Here is a 21,644-nt window from a genome sequence, read left to right on the forward strand (position 1 = left end):
TATTACTTTCACTTCAGCAAACACTTCAGAATGTTGTCACAACTGTCAATTTCTGCAAACTCATTAAAATCAAAACGCATAAATAAATCGACAACACAGCACAAACAACGACACTTAAACTCACACACACACACAGACACAGAGATGCACAAATCTTTGTACTCACAAACAAACGATGTTCTTAGCGAAGAGTGTACAGAGAACGCACACACTCGAAATGTTAAAGCTGATACTTGAGGTTCACAAACGCAGAAGCACACAAGCACTTCACCAATGTCTACACAAACATTTACATATTTATATTATATATTATGTAGATATGTATATGTGTATATATACTTATATATTTATATATTGAAGAAGTGCTTTAGGTGATCCTTTGTGCGTGCCCATGAGTTCACATACATGAATGTGAGCACCTAAGGTAAAAGCATCGTTGTTGTTGTTATTATTATTATAGTTTTAAATTTCTGCCGTAAATATTCATATACACATACATATGTATATCCATACGCGGTGATATGATAATTTAAAACCATGAACGGAGATAGCGCCAACGTTGATTAAAGGTACTAAGCGTGAATATACATTAACATACTATATATGTATGTCTGTTTTACATATCTATACACAGGTACAGACAAAAAAAGTACCCAGAAAATGTAAATAAAATGCAAATTATTTAATTATTCATCAATATTTATTTTTTCGCCTTCAAGGGAATGCACCACCAGATGTAATCGACTTACGTTAACGATTTTTCCAGTCCACGAAACCCTTTTCATAAACACTTTTTGGTATGGTATTCAGCTCCTTCAGCGAATTTTGTTTCATCTCTTCGATTGCCTGAAAACAGGTTCCACGGTGCAGAAATTTCAGTTTGGGGAACAAGAAAAAATCACACGAAGCCAAATATGGTGAATACGGTGGTTGATCGATGGCATTCATTGCGCTTTTGAATTTAAATTCGGTCACAATCGTGGCTCGCTGCGATGGTGCATTATCATTGTGTAAAATCCATGAATTTTTCAACGGATGTTCTCACGCAAATGCCTCAATGCGGCCAAAAAGAACTCCAATTCATCCAATTCAGATACACCAAACCACGAATATCGGAAAAAACAATGAGCATCACCTTGATTTTGAGCAGCTTTGACGTGTTGTTTCTTTGGTTCGGCTCGTTGTTTCCCATTTACTTCAAAGATTGTTGACTTATTTGCATGTCAAACTCATAAACCCAAATATCATCGGTAGTTATAATGTTCTCCATGAATGTGGGATCGGAATTCGCATGAGCAAGCATGTCCAAAGGGACCTTTTTGAAAAGAATCCAGCTTTAACGAGACGAGTCGAGCAAGAAAGCCTTTCATAACCAAAATATCCACCGAAATCATTCGAACGGACTCGCGAGAGATTTCGAAGAGGTCGAAGGTCGTTCAGAGGCATGTCTCGTCTGTCTTTGAAGGCTTTGTACCACTCGTAAGCTTGTGTTCTTGATAAAACTGTATCACCGTAAGTCTTTTCCAATATTCGCAATGATTGGTGTACCGACTTTAGCAGCTGCTGTAAGCAAACAGGTTGACGAAGAAATTGTTTATATCGGGTCACTTCTGTATGCGATACAAGCTGGCTTATCCAAGTTCTCGTAAGGAATTGCATTTTTGAAGGGTATTATAGCTTCGGTTCAACAGAAGTTACCGTTTTTTTCGAGTAATTTCCCCATTGAAACACTATAAAACATATAATATTGGCAATATAAATGGCTTTAGCCATAAGAAAGGGTTTTCAGGATGAGAAAACCAAACACAAATATTGACTCAGGCTTTGCCAATTGAAAAAGGAAAACACCGCACATATTTGCATCGTCATTAATAGTATTGCTATTGTTGTAGCTAAAGAAATTGGTAAGCACACGTACATACTCGGATATATGTAAGTATATACGCTGTTTACGCTTTTTACACTTCATTGCCCTCGCTCCAGGCCCAAAGGTATGCGTTGCACTCCTGCTCAAGAGCATCGTGATGGCATACCAGGCGAACATACACACTCCACCAAATGCAACGCCTGTAACCTCCCGTGCAAGTGTGCGAGCGCTACGCCGGCTGAGGGAGCATACAAACAATGTCAAAAGGTCATGAAACCCTGCTCCGCAAACAACGCCGCTTGACATTTCTTAAAGCGCCCGAGAATTGAAGCGTTTCACATTGCGCCAACGCGGTAGGCCAGCGGGTGGCATAATTACCATGAAACACTCGCATATCAACGCTGAACTCTTCTGTTGTTTCGCGCACGATTTAATTTGAATTTTTGCTGAATTTCTAGACTTAACTTTTGTCCCGTTTTTAGTCTAAATCTCAAGCTACGCAAATCTGGTTTGGTGAATGCTGCGGTGATGCGTGTCTCTGAGTGGTTGGAAATAAAAGTTTGTACCGGTTACGTAGATCCAAATATCTTAAGGGCTGTTTTACATGCATTTTAGGTTGTTAAAGCAAATCCGCTTTTGAGTGCACACGACCAAATTAGATTCTTCTTCACTGGCGTAAACACCGCTTACGCGGTTATAGCTGAGTTTACAACAGCGCGCCTTATCTATCCAACGGAGTGGAGGTCTTCCTATTCATTTCCTTCTCCCGGCATCGAATCTTTCAGAGCTGGAGTATTTCATCCCTACGAACGACATGACCTAGCCAGCGTAGCCGGTGTCTCTTAATTGGCTTAATAGACCTATGTCAATATCGTCGTATAATTCGTCCAGCTCATCGTTCCTTCGATAAATCTTCCGTAGAACCTTTATCTCGAAAAGTCGTAACGTTGTATTAATACTGGTTCCATATTAGACGATATTCTTCACGACTTCGAAGTTATGACTGTCAACAGTAACGTGAGAGCCAAGTCGCGAATGCGATGACTGTTTGTTTGATGGCGGGATATATTTTGTCTTGTCTTCATTCACTACCAGACCCATTTCCTTCGCTTTCTTATCCAGTTTGAAAACAATGATATCAATATCATCGGCGTACGTCAGTACGGATAGTACAGCAGTAGATTGAAGAAGTCGTAGGATAGGTAGCCGCCTTGTCTGAAACCTCGTTTGGTTTCGAACGGCTCGGAGAGGTCTTTCCCGATCCTGTCGGAGCTTTTGGTATTACTCAACGGCAGTTTACAAAGCTGTATTAGTTTTGTAAGGATACCAACTTCTGACATCGCGGCATAAAGGCAGCTTCTTTTCGTGCTGTCAAAATCAAATTTGAAATCGACGAAGAGGTGGTGTGTGGATTTTCTTTTCAAGGGTCTTTTCCAAGGTTTGCGCAGGGTGAATATTTGGTCAGTTGTTGGTTTTTCAGTTTTAAAGTCACTCTGATAAGGTCCAGTCAGTTTGTTGCTTTCACACAATACCCTCGAAAGAACTTTACGTGCGACGTGAGGAGGTTTATCTCAATGTGGTTTGTGAATTGGGCAGAGAAAACTTAAATTCCAATCGTCGGACATGCTTTCGTCCGACCATATTCTACAAAGAAGCTGATGCTTGCTCTTTATCAGTTCTTTGGCCGGTAATCCATCGGCTCCATCTGAGCTGTACAAAAGTTTACAGGACTTTTTGGGCCTCATATTAACTAAATATTTCTCAAAATCTAATCCTTAAGCTAGACGGTGCCCGCTCTTTAAGCAACTGCATAAATATGTAACACTCCAAGTAATCTGCGTGTATATATTTATACGAGTCCGCGCCTTACTGCTACTTTGTTGTTGTGTAATTATTTTGCCGGCACCTGTCCTGTTTAGCTGAATGTTGCAACACGCCAACGGCAAGGCATGCAACAATTGTTGTTGCATTGCACTTTTACGCAAAATGCTGGCAACAACCCGTTGAGTGTCGCTCCAGCGCGCTTTTTTACGCCTGCACACCTCAAAATATTGTTCCACAACTTGCACTTTACACATCCCTTTACATATCGTTGCACGTTGTGTGCATGTGGGGTGCGTTTTTGAACGCCAGACAACACTCCTGTTGGCCTTACAACATTTGCACAATGAGCGACATTAACATTCCGAGAAGACCCTGAAGCAGTAAAAACCAAAGCACATTAACAACTTTCGAACAAAACCCGAATCGGAAAGGCGAAGCATGGGTGACGGCGAAAAACAAGCTCACTAAGTATTAGACAAACAACAACAGCAACGCCAACAGCAACAGTAATAGACCAAGACGAATGTTTCATTTACAAATGACGCCTGCAGGGATTTAGATGGAGTAATGCCTTTGTGTTTTTGCTATTTTTGTAGCACATAAAAATAAAAGAAACGAAGGAAGAATGAATGAATGTGTAAATAACGCTTACAAAGCTCTGAAGTATTGAATTGCAAGAAATAGCATTGGCTCGCACCGACAAATGAGGACATGTGTACATGGCTGAGTAACATATGTATCCGCTCCTTCACCGCTCACCGGTGACATCCAGCGTTTGCGTCTTTGTATTTTGTGCCATTTCACAGCGCTGCTGTGCGAGCCTTTTGTTGTTCCCGGTCGCACTTGCAACTTCGACTTTTTGAAGTTGAAAAGTCTTCTAGTTGGAAATTACTCTATGAAAAATTCATTATCGTGCTTCGAAATCATATTATTCGCATTGTTCCCGTTATGAGCGTGCATGTGGGCATGTGTGGGCATAAATTTTGAAAGTGAAGCAATTATTTTGTATACAATTTCGCTGTCGGGGTTAACGGTTGTTGCCGCAGCAAGAATCAGTTAGCGGACAGTAATGAAGCCTGAAATCATTGTTTTAAGGTCCCATTGACTGGTGCGGATGTTGGGTGGAGGGCGTGTGTGTAGGGGAAGTGCATTGCATGAAAAGAAATAAATAAACGAGCAGTAAATGTGTCTCGAGAGTGGTATACATCTGCTTTTTAAATGCAACTCGAAAGCATTAATAAACATGCGGAATTGTTTGGTATTTTTTTTATTTCTCATTCTAAGAAATGTTTCATATTTTGGTTTAAGGGGGTATTCTGGTATGACGCATGGATTTTAGACATTTTTTAAACTAAGATAAAAAAAATGGAAAAAATTTTTGCTATCCATTTTCTTATATGTTTTTTATTGACATTTTAATAATATTAAAAAAAATGCAAGAAAAAAAAACAAAATTCGTCGAGATACGGGCCGGTGGAGTGGGTGCTTCGAAAAAAACGGTGCGTTCTGGTTGACGTGATTTCAACTCTTATGGAGATCTAAAACACAAAAACCAAGAAGATTCTTCATTAGTAAGGATTTCGTTATCGGGTGGACCATTAAAAAAAAAAATAAATAAATAATAACAAAATGGCGTCGACTTGAAAAGAATTTTTTTTATAGATATATACCAACTTTCAAAGGAATCGGTTAAGTAGAACTTGAGATTTCATGTCAACCACCTCAAAAAAGTAGTTTCGAGGAAAACGCGTTTAAAGTTTAGGAGACAAATCTAGTAAACACGGACGCCACGTCACAAAATCGGCTGTATCTCCGAAAATAAGTCGAATTTTGAAAATCCTTCCAAGGTCATATTTTTGAAAGTCCAAACTTTCAAAATATGCAAAAAAATCGATTTTTTCAAAATCCTAAACCAGAACACCCCCTTAAAATGGGGACTCGGGGAGCTCGGACTGAGCAAGTGATAAATGGTCACTTCCACTGATGTGAAGTAAGTGAAGTAGGAAGATTACCACTGAAAACTGACTGTGCGACTACTTATTGGGATTCTAAAGGATGATCCACTTCGCGGTTCCCTACCTCTTTAAAGAAAAAAAAACAACTCATAAACTTCAAATTTAATTGGGACATTTATTATCATTCGAAAGGATATTCTTGGTCTCAGATGGTCCACCCGTTGAGTCCAATTTTCGATGACTCGTTTAAGCATTTCAACTAGTAACTGGAGCCTGAGACGCGTATTGTTTTGCTCCAAGGGCTGAATCAAAGCGGGATTGTCCGCATGGACTTTAAACTTTACATATCCCCACAGGAAAAAGTCTAACCGTGTGATATCTCATGATCTTGGTGGCCAAACGACCGGTCCGACACTTGAAATTATCTGCACATAGAAGTATTCTTTTAATAAATCCTTTAATTGATGTGATTTGCGGGAAGTGGTGCCGTCTTGTTGAAACCAAATGTCGCCAAGATCACGATCTTCAAAATCAGTCATAAAATTGACGGTTATCATGGCGCAATTACGGTCGCCATTGACGGTAACGTTCTCATCGGCATTATTTGAAAATATTGATAATTTCAGCGGCCCATAAACTACACCAAACGGAAGTTTTTTTCTGGTTGAAATTCAGATATTGAATCTCTTACAGTTGATCTTCGTCACAAATGGGGCGATTTTGCTTGTTCATACACCCATTGAGCCAGAAATGGGCCTCATCGCTGAACAAAATTTCACTCGAAAACACAGGATCTTCTTGGAACTTTTCAAGAGCCCATAAAGCAAAGCTATGTCGCTTGGGAAGGTCGAGCGACTTCAGTTCTTGCACAAGCTGTATTTTGTACGCTTTCAACTTAAGGGGTCAGTAGGGTAATCTGGCCTGTTTTTTTAGAAATTTTTTTTTTTCATAGAAATTTTTATTCTACAATAGAACTTTTTAACATATATTATCATGAGGTATGTATATCGTGGAGTGTATAAGCAATATTTTTCGGAATTTTTTGATGACATCTTTCGGAGAAATGGCTGGGTGAATGAGATGCGTTTTTCACTGGCGAACACGATTTCTCATGTTTGGATCATCTGAAACATAAAAACCCAATTTATTCTTAAAAAGTACGTGAATGGTTATCGTCCCTACTAGAATCATGAAAAAAATGTTGATAAATAAAAAAGTAATTAACGTTTTTTTTTTTTTTAATTTTTCCCCATGTTTTTTACATAAATTTTGTCATAACATTGTCAATAAATTATAAAAAATATAGGAACGATAGCCAGGCGTTTTGTGAACATTTAAAAAAAAATTAAGCAAATCGGTTGAGTAGTTCGACCGGAATCATGTCCGCCAGTTTAAAATAGTGTGTTTTGAGAAAAACACGTTTAAAGTTTGAGGTACGGAAAGGTGTGCACTCAGAGTGCTACAAAGGTCCAGCGGTATTATTATTTTTGGGCCTTTTTCGAAAATTTCCAATGGTAAAATGGGATTCTACATTATTTCTAAGGGTAAATTTTTGAAAAAAAATTACCCTACTGACCCCTAAAGATCTCGATGTAAAATGTGCTAAGTCCTTCCATACGTCAGTCTGAGTTGGTGCGAACGGCGCCGAATCGACTCTCGACGTTGTGCGAAGCGCGCGAAACACATTCTTTACAGTACTTGAAATTTCGTACTGAAGTTGAACGATTTGTAAACAATGCTCAGGCGTAAGTCTTTCCACGATGAAAAGTCAAACAATACTCAAAAAAAAACATGACACGACTCACGTTTGATCTGTCAAAAAAAAACTATTGAAAAAAGTACCTCTACTTGGAGATATCTTGTGTAAAATCGAAGAGATAATGAGAGTAAAATTGAAGAATTATATAGGCAATATATTTGACGTTTCTGTGTTACAACTTTGTCCAAGTTTCGAATGATGTCAAAAAAGCCTCATGAAAATTATATGCGCAAAATTTGTGAGATGCAAATTCTCTCTCTTGTTAAATGTTTCAATAATCCTTATAATATCATCCTCATATTTCCGTTATATTGTCCCATAAGTAAAAGCAGAAAATTAGTTATCAAAGCGATTAACATTTGGTTGTTACTATACTTGACGATTTGTTGATATCTCGTGTGGATATCACTTGTCGAGTATTTCATCACTTTAAATGTTTGTCCTTCAGTTTCAGCTATGCTTTGCGCTAAACAAACTTCCCCCTACCACATTCGCGGAAAAGTCATCTAGAAACCCACAGAAACTAACCCAACACCATTCACAGTCGAATCAACTTTCTTGCTCATCGCCCTCGACGTCTCGTTCAAGAAAAGGAAATCTTATATAAATATATGTATGCATATGTGAAAGTTATGACACAAACGCTTAAAGCCGCCTCATTAATTTTTGAGGTTTAACTCTTGACGACAATAAGCCAGTTTGTACGCGGGAAAGGGCTGGAAAAGAACGTGCTTCCTTGTCCATTCTACCTGCCGGTGGTGTTGTTGGCGTGCAAATTTTGGTGTAAATGCTTCAGTTAATTACGTGGAAGTGTGTGTTTGTATAGACACACATATATAGCTCATGGATGTATGTATATGTAAGTATGAAAAGCGGACTCACCGCGAAGCCGCACGAGTAAGCAGAGTTTATTAGCATTTTAATTATCCTTATATGTAAATATCTTCATGTACATAGACATGTACATATGTAACTGCATGCACTGGTATAAATTCCGAATTACGCAGATTGCCTATAAAGACATCGGTAAGGTCTTAAGGGTAAGTCCCCTGCTTATTTTTATATGTGTATGTGTGTTGGTGAGTGCTCGGTGTCTTGTTTAATTATGCTCCTGTGCTTACAGACGTGGCGAAAATCCTTTCATGCAATTGTATTACTCCGTTGTTGCTGCGAAATAATAAAGGCGCCCATAAATTTAGCAAGCGAGTATAGAGGCAAGTCTTAGCATTTCGGCAGAAGTTGGTAAACTAAGCCAAATATATGTACATATGTACATACATACAGACAGATATCTAACTGCAACGAAATTAAGTGCCGAAATTTCTGGCTGCCTTAACTTTCGTGCCACAATGTGATAGGTGTCTTCTTCTATGCTTATGTCCAATCAGTTTATGTTTATTTGATATTTTTGTTTTACTATATAGTACAGACATAATTTAATGCGTTTTCAAGGTCCCCTTGCTGAGGCCGAGTTCTTGTGAAATTCAGGCTTTAAGCTGGTTTTATGCGGACAATCATTCACTGGGGAAAAGGGCATTGCACGAGGAGAGTTTAGTTAAGAAAAGCTTAGACCTTATTTTGCGTATTTAACCAGCAAAAAAAAGGAGTTTGTGATAAAAGGGATAATGTGTTCCTTTAGAAATGCTAAACGTGGCCTGAGCTTTCAAATTTATGCCCCGTTTTGCATTAAAGTAATAATCAAATATGAAAATGTTTCGCATTCTACTTTTGTCATACGACTATATACTTTGCGATAAACTGCAGAACAAAGTAGTGTTGCCATATTTTCCATATTCAAAAATGTTACACTGGCTTTTACCACAATTAAACTTTCAAAGCATTTCAATTACACGCCGAGGAACGGTAATCAACTCTATAAATCCACTTAAACACAATGTAATGCAATAAAAGGAAATATGTTATGTGTATGGTATGTGTCTACGTAGTTCTACACAATGATAAAAGTATCTAACACCACTGAAATGGCGTGCCCAGTAGTAAAAACGTTCAACGGTAGCAATTAGCTTACATGACCGGCTTGTGGGCCAATGAAGTGAAAGCGTAAGTGCACAATATTGGGTAGTCGAAAAAGTCTTTTCGTATTTCTAATCAAACTTCTAATTATATTTTTAATATTTATAATGAACTTTAATGAACGAAATATGTACTATTTTGGTCGACCAGTTTTTGCCATTTTTCCGCCATAGACATTATTCCATCGGCGTAAAAATTTTTGGTTTCTCCGCGAAAATCTGCGACAAGTTATTTTCACAGGCTTCTCTTGAAACCAACAAATAGTAGTCCGATGGTGCAGGGTCAAAGCTACATGGTGAATGCATCAAAACTTCCCAGCCAAGCTCTCCCAGTTTTTGTTGAGTCATCAAAGATATGTGTGTGGTCTAGCGTTGTCCTGATGGAAGACGAATCACTTTCTGTTGATCAGTTCTGGCCGTTTTTTTCGATTGCTTGCTTCAATCTCATCAGTTATTGACAGTAAAATGTAGAATCAATCGTTCGACCAGGGTGGAGCAGCTCATAGTGGGTGATCCCTCTCCAATCCTACCAAACATTCAGCATAACCTTTCGAGGCGTCAATCCTGGCTTTGTGAACATTTGTTGAGCTTCATCATGCTTGGACTATAATATTTTTCACACATTATTGTCCTATTTGATCCACTTTTCATCTCCTGTTACCTTTCGCTTCAGAAATGTTTCGATTTCATTGTGTTTCAGCAAATAATCGCAGATGTTAACTCGGTCCATTAAACATCGAGCTTCTTTTTGTAGCCAGCCTTTTTTAAAAGGTTCAAACCGCTTGATGATGCATGTTAAGTTCCTTAGCGATGTCATGGCTGCTTGTGTGACAGTTCTGGTAAATTTTTTCCATAATTTCATATACTTTTTTAACGATAGGTCGACTAGAGCTGGCTGCATCTTTCACATCGAAATTTACAGAACGGAAGCAAGCGAACCATTGTTAATTTTCTTGCAAGTTTTCTTTGTTAATATTTCAGAGATACCAGAAGTTTGAGCACTACATATATCAAGTTTTGCCTGCTGGGCGCAAAACCAAATGTGTACACTCTCATGCACATATGTAAGTGTGTGAGAGCAGACCAAACTTTAATGAAAGTCATTACGTTCGTACGTGCGTTGGCATGTAGTGCGTGACTATGCAAATGCGGAAAGAGTTGAGCTTGCATGCAGCGGCACACCCACACACACTCGCCTGAGTACTCTACATAGTGGCACTCTCTAAAGTTCATTACACTTACGTAACGTGAGATGATAAATTAATCTACGCGATTTACCCGAGCGTACGATGAAAAATTTAATTTGTATACGAGCAAATATTTACACACACATTCAAAGGCCGGCACACATACCTGTACATACCTATAACTATCAGTTTGCCTTCAGTGAGTGATTTAAAAGTATACATACCTACAAGCACACCCACACACATGTCGATATTCGTGTATCCGTAAGTAGGCTTCCATTAAGTACCCAGTATGGCGCTTAATCCCTTCTCCTCGCTACACAGAACGTTCGTGGAGTGACGAATACGGAAAAAGGGGTGGACAATAAAAACTTCGTGTAAAATAAGCATCGTAAAACACATTTGCACCGCTTCGCAAAGGCGGAAAAAGCTGAAGTGGGAAAAGTTGCGAGTTGTGAGGTTGCTTAGTGGGTGTGGAATTCAAACCTAGAAATCTGATTTTATTTGCACAATGTATGATGTGCACCCAGCAGAGAAGGCGTCCGTGCTGAAGTCTTGAAGCTCCGAATAAATCCGAAATAATATTTGTACAAATTAGCATTTTTTCCTTATTTTCAGAGGGTAAATTATATTGCAGAAAAAATATATTTTGCAAAATACGGGCGCGATCTGTCAACCAGTTTGCTTGCAGCAGCTGCTTCAGTCGGTACATCTCTGTAGTGGGTTGCTATTTGACAATGGATAAAAATATCGAACAAAGAATTTGTCTCAAATTTTACATCTCTAACCAAATTTCATCTGCAGGATCGTGACAAATGTTGAAAATGGCTTACGGTGATTCAGTTTTATCAAAAACACAAGCCTACGAGTGGTACAAGGCCGTCCAGAGATCGTTGAATTTATACCTCGTTCTGGACTATCTTCGACCTCCCGTAATGGAGGGAAAAAACGAACCGATACCAATAAAACAACGCCAAAGCCGCTCAAACATCAAGGTGATGTTCATTGTTTTTTCGATATTCGTGATTTGGTGTATCATAAATTTGTTCCGAAGGGATAGACCTTCAATTTGGGTTTGGGTGAGTTTGCGTGAGAACATCCGTCGAAAACGGCCGGAATTGTGAAAGAACAATTCATGGATTTTATACGACGATAATGCACCATGCCATCGATCCACGATTATGACCAAATTTTAAACCAAAAACCCAAAGAATACCATCGATCAACCACCGTACTCAGCAGATTTGGCTCCGTGTGATTTTTTCTTGTTCTCCAAACTGATGAATGCCGCTTCGTGGAATCCGTTTTCGGTCAGTTCAAGAGGTAAAACAAAATTCGCAGATGGAGCTGAAGGCCATGCCAAAAAGTGCTTAAGAAAAGTGTTTCGAGGACTGCAAAAATCGTTGGCATAAGTGTATTACATCTTGTGGAGATTACTTGAAAGACGACAAAATAAATATTGCTGAATAATTCAATTAGCGTTTTATTTACAATTCCGGGTGCTCTTTTGTCAAAATGTACAATAGATTTACATATTTCAAACAGATATTTTCTCCAATGACCTTAGAACTGGGAATATTTTTTCAATATGCTCAAGAGGAATGTATAGAGGAATTATGCGTTTTTTCTATTTCCATGCTTTTTGATAAAAAAAAAATGTTATTCGTGGAGAATGATTAATATTCCATGAGATCGATAAACGTTTTAAAAAATTGAAACTCTTAAATGACTTAAAAGTATTATTTTCATTGAATCTTTCAACCGTAGCTTATTTTTAATCATTTTCTCCGCTGCTGGAGGAATGGCAATCACTTGCAGAGAGGGATGTCTGCGCTGCTGATGTTTGGGTTAATTTATTTTCTACATAAAAATTGTGTGTATACAATTAAATATATGTATATGTTGTTGCAATGTGTGTGTGCGTCTGCTGGTATATCTCCATTTGCGCTTTTGCTTTGTTTTGTCTGAATTGCCGTGAGCGTTTTTTCTGATTTATTATGAACTGACCTTTGTTTCCACTAGGGTCTACTCATTTGCCTATTGTTGCCTATCTGTGTTTTCTCCTTTACTTTTCGCAAAATTAATTTTCATGTGCGATAAATGTCCACGAGCGATAAGCGCTTCGGAGAATAAAGAGCATGTATTCTGGCAATGCGTTTTATTTGCTTGTCCCTCTCCCATTCGCTTTTATATTCACTATCTGCCATTCGCCATTTTTCTAAATTGCAACAATTTACCGTTTACTCAGCCGTATGCGCTATTGTTCCTAGTTCTGCCTTTTGTCTCAGTGCATGTTTGTCGTTATCAGTCGTTTATTTTGTTGTAGGTGTGCTTTAATGATTATCTCTCTATTTTAAATAAAGCATTTTATTTGTATTTAAAATTTTTGAAATGCTGAGTGTTGAGCTGAATATTCTTTGATACCCACCTGAGATTTCGGAGCAGACACTGATATTATTTAAAACAACTTTAGTAAGCAATCTGTTGAAATGTAGCTGGGACAGTTATCTACCTCTATAAGTTCGTTATAAGTTTCAGGCGATATGGCCTTGGGTTTGGGAGATCTCCCACTTCGTTTGATAGGTTTGGTTAGGTTGTCCTTACAGCTCCCGTTATGCACAGCACAGCGAGCCTCTGAACCCTTTCCATGGGTTTCCGGTACGTCAATTTCCATAAGCCTGTCCACCATACTACTGCACCGTGGGGTTGAATTGGTCAAACAATAGCTGTGTAGCATCAATGCATGAGAGAGAGAGTGAGCCCCTAGATTGTGCCGAGCGTCTGCCTACACGCATATAAAGCATTGCGGGTTTTCCTCACTCTCTCTTCCACGTTGTGCTATCACAGCAGTTTGCTGTCCAACATTACCCCGAGGTACTTGGCGCGGTCCTTGAGAGAGAGTTGTGTCTTATTTGTAGAAAGAAACCTTCATAGAGGAATTTTGTGTTTTTTTGTGAACACCAGTAGATTCGTTTTCTCCATCCCCATAACCCCCTTCAACCGCAGACCCTTTTGCGATGCCCAGTTCTGACAGACATAATACTGTTAATGGTCTGTAGACCGTTATTAAGATGGAAATGTCGTCCACATATGTCACTATCTTAGGGACTTTGCCTTCCAAGTTCCTTAGCAGTTTATTCACCACTAATGTCCATAGAAGCGGAGATATTACTCCATCTTGGGGAGTACCTCCAGAGACTTGCTTGGTTATTTTAGCATTGTTCCATTCCATCTAGAGGTCGAAAGGTTTCTGATTTAGCATTGTATAGCAGCATCAACACCTATTGACTGGATATTGTTCAAAACGAATGCTCCAGAAATGTCCAGGAATGCTCCAAGACCGAATTCCTTATATTCAAGAGCCCTTTTGATACATATTATATACCATTGTATGGAGTGCAGTTTCTACTGATCTGCCCTTCGTATATGCGTGCTGCGCCCTGAACAAGCTTCTAAGAGGCGCTGCGGCCCTAATGTGCGCGTCCAAGATTTTCTCTAGCGTGAGGAAGGAAGTTGAGCTTATGGGCCTAAACTCTCTTAAGGAAGTTGGGTTGTTCCTACCTGCCATCGGCATGAAAACTACCATAGCCTTTTTCCATGAGTGTGGCACATAGCTGATCTTCAAGCAGATAGACAGAGTGCATTCTGCAGAATTGCTGGAATGTTTCCGTCCGCGCCTAGAGATTTGTATGAGTCGAATGAATGGATTGCTCATTCTATTTTATTCTCGTAAAGGTGTGTTCGGGAACGTTTACTGCACTACTCCTTTCGTAAGTTGGACTTACCGCGTCCTTACAGCCTCGAAAGGGCACACTGACTAGGTCTTCCAATGAGTCCTGCCAGTTGTTCGTCCACTCTCCGCTACTTTTGCGAATTAGACCGGGCGAGGTGGGGCTTTTGGATAATAGTTTCTGAAGTCTCGCCACCTCCTGGGACTTTTCAAATCGACAATAAAAGTTTTTTTAGGATTCTTCAACTTCTTGTAGTCCCTTAGAAGGTCTTAAGATTCGTTCCAGCAGGATTGGCCCAGTTTAAGCATTCCCATACTTTGCGTCTGCAAGACCCAAGCTTTTTGTTCCACCAAGGGGGCTTCGTTCTGTGCTTGAGACGCTGCTTAGGGCATGCGCAGTGAAAAGCTGTATCTTATTTGATAACGCATATCGTTAATTCCTCTCGTTTTCGCTCCAATAACAGGATAACGATCTTTTAGAATTTAGAAAAACATTTAATTGAGAATGAAATTACGCAAAATAACTGGCTTATACGTAACTCGGGTATATTATTAGGAGAATTATTAACACATGGAAACTTTGCTAACAAGAAAGCATTGACCACAGTCTGCGCTGAATATGATAGCCTTACTTCATCGGCATAGGCTGAGCCCATTAACGCAAGATTCAAGACATATCGAGGAATATTTTTGTTGTTGCTTGTTCTGTACATATTCGTACTTGAGCGAACAATAATTCGGCGTCCGACATCGAGCTATACATGCGCCCCTAAATGTACGCTAATATTCATAAATCCTGCAACTACTTGAACAACACTTATGTAATATTACACAGTTATATAATATATCATTGGCGAAAGTTACATGAAGTTAATTTGTAATTAAGTGCCACATGTGGCATTCAGATATGCATCCAGAATCGTAGCAGAGTTTCGCTACAAAGTTAGTAAGCCTCCAGCTTATGTGTTTGAGCCAATTACGAGGCACACACATACACATAATTCAAATAACAGAGCTCATTTCCTGTATACACTCGAATTTTGTTATATTTACAGTTAGCAGTTACATATATGTATGTGTACAAATACAATTCTAATTATCCGCATCGAAGTTGGGATATTTAACTGTGAAATTTCCATATCAACAGCAAAATCTTAATTAGACGAGACCTAACGCGTGTCAGAATGCTTCAGCCACATAATGGGGCTATTATCAGCTCAGCAGGAAGGCAGCAGGCCAATAAGCGAACCACACATAGCAATATGTACGTGTGTATGTGTGTAGAGCGAAAGGGCACAAAGCGTTCAGTAGACACTGCTGCTCGCACTTGGCCAAAGTTGGCTTAAGCATCTCGGCCAGGCCGCACTCTGGCAGGCAGGCGTGCAGAAAAAGGTGAAATCATGGAAAATTTGCGAGGATTGCTTCCATGAATTTCAAGTAATGTCGAACACTTTGACTCTTGGCTTGTGGTCCTTGCTGCGCTTCTGACGGCGAGATGTTGTTGGTGTTGCTGCGGCCAGTTGAAGTAACAATGCCGGCAACTCAAAGTGTGTACGTGCAACAAAATGCGACCGACGAAAGTCAAGTGGGCGGCGGTGGGCCGAGAGGCGAGTGTGTTGGCGTGTTCAGCAATGATTGTTCGGTTCGTTTGTTGCTTGGTCGCGCGAGTGGTGGGTCGGTTGGCTCGTTTGCCGGCTAGCTGGTCGCTTGCTTTGAATTATCGACAAGCAAAGAAATCAAACTCCCGCAAAGAGTTTTAAACTTTTCGAAGTTGGAATGTTGCATCTCCTTGCGGAAGGCACGTTCCGAGAGAGGTTGAGCGAATCGTTGCAAAGTGCAACTTCAAATGCTAACAGACAACAAATGCGCTGTTTCAATAAAAACTACTTTCGGCTTTTAGATGTAATGTACTTATAAATATGCCTGTTAACCTTAGAGCATTATGAAAAGTCTTTCGAATGAATTCGACTCAATATGCTCAGTTTCCGTATAATCTTAATCTTTTATAACCATTTTCCATTGACTAGTGTAGAGCTCGACAGCCCCACTAGGCTAGATAAAACCAAATCTCATTTTTATATTCAAATAAATCGTGAGTGGGCTTGGACCTGCCATTTTCACACATTTTTACTTCCACAAATGTAAGTGTAAATAATATTACATAACAGCGCTAAACTTGAAGTCGCAATGTGCTGGTGCGACGCTATGTTCGGCTGCATTTCTATTCCACTGACAGATGTTGGACGTTTTTCAAGCTGCATTCTCCGCAGATCCCATGTAATTCCATCGCGGCGCATCTCGCATTTATTCTGCAAATGTTTGTGCTTTTTAATAAGTGCATGCTACTTTTTAAGTTTTTCTTATTTGGCAGAGTTTTGCACATTTTCAAAGAAGAATTCGCAGATTTATTCTCGCATTTCTCCTTATGGTATGTAGTCCGGAATGCTTTGCTTCCCTTGCGTTGCCGATGAAGCTGACATTGCATCTTGCAGTGAAGTGTTAAAGCGTTGCATTTGCAATGAGTTGGAAAAATGTGTAAGTAAGTAATGTAGCTAAGAATGTGCGAATGTCGAAAGAAATGAAAAGTACGTGAGGGAAGAGACTCTCGAAGAGTCTTGCAACACAAACATTTCTGATATCAAAATTTCAAAGAAGAAATCAATATCTGACTTCGAGAGATGTGTGATGCGTTGGCCGACCAATATCCTGTAGAAATCGTCTTTGCTTTGCGGCTGTGTTACTGCTAATACGATAACACACATTCGTAAGCCACAGTGTCATATACATACACATAAACATATGTATATATAGAGCTCTTGTATATTAGATTAAATTTCTCACATCTCTTTCAATTGACAATTCATGTTGTGTTAAGTACGGCACTCGGACGTGCCTCAAGACATCAGCTTCGTATTGTGTTGACAGAGTTAAGCCACTCCACTTAAGATATCTTACTTTAAATTAGAAATTTTCGCACTAAAGAAACTTAGTATTTTAGGTAGGCTTTAAAATAACACACTTTAATAAACATAAATCAAAAAAAAAGTTGAGTTTATCTGACGAAATGTCATTTTGCATATAGTGCATTTGCCTATAGTGCTCATAGTTGTCGTCGGAAGGAGTATAGCCGCGAAAGTTGCTATCAGATTCAGGCAATCTGGGTTTCTGGTTTCTAAATGAACATATGTCTGAAAATTCGAAAATACGCACACGCTTTGACCTTTATATCAGTCAAATGCTGTGGGTTTGTAAGACCCGTTGGACGAGAGGGCTTGTGAGCTTCTTTACGGAAGAGTAAAAGCTTGGGGGAAAGGTTGGTGGAGAGGTATAATGTCAAAAACTCTTTATCAACTTCAGTTTCAGACTTTCAAGCCGTAGTGCAGCCTTCTTCAGAGAAGTGACTATCAACTCTGTTAATAGGGCGGCGATACTAGCCTGGAGCTCACTAACCGATCTCCTTGTTTATGTGCTGTCACAAGGTTTTTCCTCACCTGCTGTGAAATTGAGAATCTTACCGGACGCCGCCTGCACGAGCTGTATGCAAGAAAACGGGATGGTATCAGTTCAGCTCAGATGAAACCTGCGTGATCCGCTTTAGTATGAGATCGGATAGCTCATCCGAAGGGGGAATCTTCCATAGGTTCTGATACTTAGTAGTATGCAGTATGCACGAATCGTATTGCTCGCTAAGGGTGCACCCCGTTCGAGACTACGCTTAATCAGTATTATATTACTATTTTGGACTCCGTCATCTATAGCTTTGTGGAAAGCCTCTGCGGGATCGCCTCTAAGCGTTACATCGCAGGGCCAGCTTAGCCTATTGGTTCACATCATTAGCTTGCTATTCGCGGTCGTAGCTTGATTGCTTCTTTGTCGTTTGGCTCTTCTCATCTCTTGCAGTATCAGAACCGTCGTCCTCTCCTTGGTATAACATACTTGTTTCGTTTGCAGCATATAAATTATCAGGTGTTATTCGGCAGAAAGAGCGAGTAATTCCACTGTAATGACCGTTCCTATACAAGAACTCTCTGAAATATCCCGTTAGAAACTGCTTCATGCAAAAGTCTTCCTCGCCGTACTTTCGTTCCATACATCTTCCCTTTGCACCCATGTACCATTTGCTGCTGTGTCTCAATAATTTTTACACTCTGCCATTGTCAGCTCCTGCCTATAATTTTTCTTATCTCATAGATCCGCGACAGTTCTCGAGCCATTATGTCTGGCGGCAGTATCCCGGATATAATGCTAGCAGCTTAATGGGACACCATACGGAATGCGCTAAAAGTTTTGATTGTACTTAGCCGGAACACTGTTTTTAGCATTTCATATATGCCGGCCCCCATTAAAATTTATTTTGAGCTCTTTAGCCGGTATTTTATTTTTGGTACTACATACATACATGCTCTGAATTTGGTGAAGTTCTTTGGCTACTAAGGTTACCGTTATATCATCGGCGTATCGAATAATCTGTCCTTTTTTTGGCATCATTCCATAATACAGGACATTCCATTAGAGTGGGTCCAATAGGGAATCTTGCGGCACACCACCAGTTACGGTCACTCTTTCGGTCCTTCAACCATGTCATGGAGCAGCAGCTCTTCAGACAAATAGCTTTATAAGATGCTCAGCGGGCAGGTTGGTTTTTTCAGTGTGTGGCCAGTAAGCCCAATTAAATGCGTTTTTCACATCGAGCGTTTTGACCACGCAGTAGTCTTTGTTGCGTACATCCATCCATCTCCTTCCGCGGCATTTTCCGCAATACCTGTGAGCTTCTTAATTGCCTCAATGGTTGAGCGTTTTTTGCGGTAACCACATTGGTTGTTGGATAGGCTGCAGGCCTCCCCTTCTAGGTGATTTTCTAACAGTGAGCCAGTCGTTTCTACTTTTTCTTATGTGGCGCCAATTGGAGATTCCAAGCGAAGCCAGGTCCTTCTCCATCTGGACTTTCCAACTTCTTCCTCTGCTTCCCTCGGCGGGTACTGCGCCGATTACTCTCAGAGCTGGAGTGTTTTCATCCTCGTTCGAACGTTGTGACCTAACCAGCGTAGCCGCTGCCTTTTAATTCTCTGAACTATGTCAATGTCATCGTACTATATATCTCATACAGCTCATCGATCCATCGAATGCGGTATTCGCCGTGGACAATTCGCAAAGCACCATAAATCTTCCGCAGAACCTTTCTCTCGGAAACTCGTAACGCCGACTCATCAGATGTTGTCATCGTTCTTGCCTCTGCACCATATAGCAGGACGGGAATAATGAGTAACTTACAGAGAGAGAACTTTCCTGGCTTCGGTGAACTTCTACACATGACTCCGTCCATCCTATTACCGATTTAAAAGTGCTCAAACATGTGATCCGTAATCAACAGTTAGATATTATATGCTTCTTTGAGCAAGACATATTAGACTACGTTGATAAGGCCTCTTTGTATGTGTATCCTACCGTAGAAAGGCGATGAAGATAATCTGATTACTTTTCCGTTAGCCATGTTATTAAGATATTCCTCAATTTTTTGGACAGCGAACTTGAAGCTCCTGGACAAATGGACTTCATACCAAATCATGTTCCAGCCCATAAGAGACTTTTTAAAGAATTACCCCACTAACTGATAAATCCTTGTTCAACTTCGAATCTAATGGCATTTCGGTTAGCACGGAATCATTTAACGCAAATGCAAATTTCAATTCAATTGCCTGAGTCACACAGTAATTGAGATTACATAATTCCCCTCTTTTCTTCTCGACTTAAGCTCTACGCAAATTTAATAAAATCTCAATTAAAATATTTACCCGCAATCAAATTAACCAGCCAGTTTGTGCCAAGTAAATAAGCGCGGTCGTATATTTCTACATATGTATGTGTGAGTGTAAGCGCGAAACTTGTGTGGAAGTGTTTGTGTGAGTGTGCGCCAACACCCAATGTGTTTTGCTTGCGGTGTAGACAGACGACAGTCGACAAATATTTACCCCAAGGATACATACTCGGAAGCCGTAAGTCTCTACATGTGGTGCGTCAGTGTGTGCATGGATGTGTGTATGTGAGGAGGGCGCAAACCAAGTCGGAGATGCTCGCTGAAGATGTAGAAATGAGAAATAAGTTGGCGCTAAGAAAATGAATTTGTATCACAGCAACAAATCGCGACAAAATCAACAACGCAATGCTGCAGGCGCAGATAGCAAGTCGACAACAACAGCAAACAGCAAATGCGGGAAAATGTTAAAAAATGGCACACATAAGCAAACAAAGTTGTTGGCATAAGAAATTTCCGCGAATGTAAGGTTAATTTAACGTGTGAAATTGCTCGAGCGCGTTTCGTTAGCGTTAGCAACGGGAAGGCGAATCGGAACAGTGTCGCAGGATCATGAAAATGTTGGCAAGAGTCTTTGAACTGCAACAGGCTTTTCGAAAAATTAAACGGTCTCAAGTGAATTTGTTCTGTGGAGAAGAAAGAATGACGAAAGGTATTTTTCAACTCTTGACTTTTTCGAGTTACATGTTCCCAACTTTCCAAAAGTATTCCAGAGCGCAAATGCAACGATAATGATCATTGTGGTTTTCTGCAGCTTCTCTCGCAATTATAGAGTTTGTCCGGAAAGTAATAGTCGATTTAAAAAAATTGATTGAACCAATCGTTACAATTCTTTAGAAACTTTCACAATAGGCTCCTTCTGCGTCGATGGAGTGCTGCCAGCGCGATTTCCAAGCATTGAAGGCGTCACGGAAGGCATTCTCCGGAATAGCCTTGAGAGCCGAGATGCATGCTGCTTGGATCCCCTCTGTCGTCTCAAAATGCTTGCCTTTCATTGGCCTTATCAAGCAAGGAAACAAAACAAAGTCCGGAATGGCCACATCTGCGCTGTAGGGCGGCTGCGGAAGCGTTGGGATGTCGGTCTTGGTTAGGTAGTTATTTACAAGAAAGGCGGTGCGAGCCGGGGCGTTGTCGTGGTGCGACTTCCAATCGGCTGCGATGTCTTTTCGGACCCGATTGATCCTTCGTTTGAGTATCTTGAGGACTTCCATGTCAAAGTTGGCGTTGACGGTTTGTCCTGGAGGACAAAAATTTCAAAAAAGACAATGAGCATCGTTCTCACTTTGGACTTTCTCATTTTTTATTTCTTTTCCCTCCCTCCAAAAAGACCTGGTGCCATCGAAACACATCACTTTTTGCAAAAGCAACATCTGGGTAAGCCTGCTTGAGCATATTTACCGAGATTTACCGAGTTCCACACAGAATGCATTTTCGACTTGCTCCACTCACAGAAACACGTCGCGCGAAAATGTTTGTC

The sequence above is a fragment of the Bactrocera neohumeralis genome, chromosome 6 (genome assembly GCF_024586455.1).
Source record: "Bactrocera neohumeralis isolate Rockhampton chromosome 6, APGP_CSIRO_Bneo_wtdbg2-racon-allhic-juicebox.fasta_v2, whole genome shotgun sequence".
Taxonomy (NCBI): Eukaryota; Metazoa; Arthropoda; class Insecta; order Diptera; family Tephritidae; genus Bactrocera; species Bactrocera neohumeralis.